Here is a 281-nt window from a genome sequence, read left to right as displayed (position 1 = left end):
GATCGCTCGACATCCTGGCACTCCGCTGGAGGAGACCACTCTGGAGACGCGACTCATAGGACTCCAAGCCCTGTTTTAGAAATCACTCAAATAACTAACAAACACTGATCTGTTAATGGGGCTGTGTATCAACACCTACTTTATACTGCCTGAAATTCAGTGCTGGACAGCTGTATTCGAGGTACATAAAAAAGTGGGAAAAGGAAAGGTTTTTAATTATGATTGATCATAGCAATAAATGTTGATTATGCAGCTGCTGCTAATTTTCAGCTGTGGTGTGA

This window comes from Sinocyclocheilus grahami, unplaced genomic scaffold (genome assembly GCF_001515645.1).
Source record: "Sinocyclocheilus grahami isolate Dianchi unplaced genomic scaffold, SAMN03320097.WGS_v1.1 scaffold19026.1, whole genome shotgun sequence".
Taxonomy (NCBI): Eukaryota; Metazoa; Chordata; class Actinopteri; order Cypriniformes; family Cyprinidae; genus Sinocyclocheilus; species Sinocyclocheilus grahami.
Note: the sequence above shows the minus strand (reverse complement) of the source record.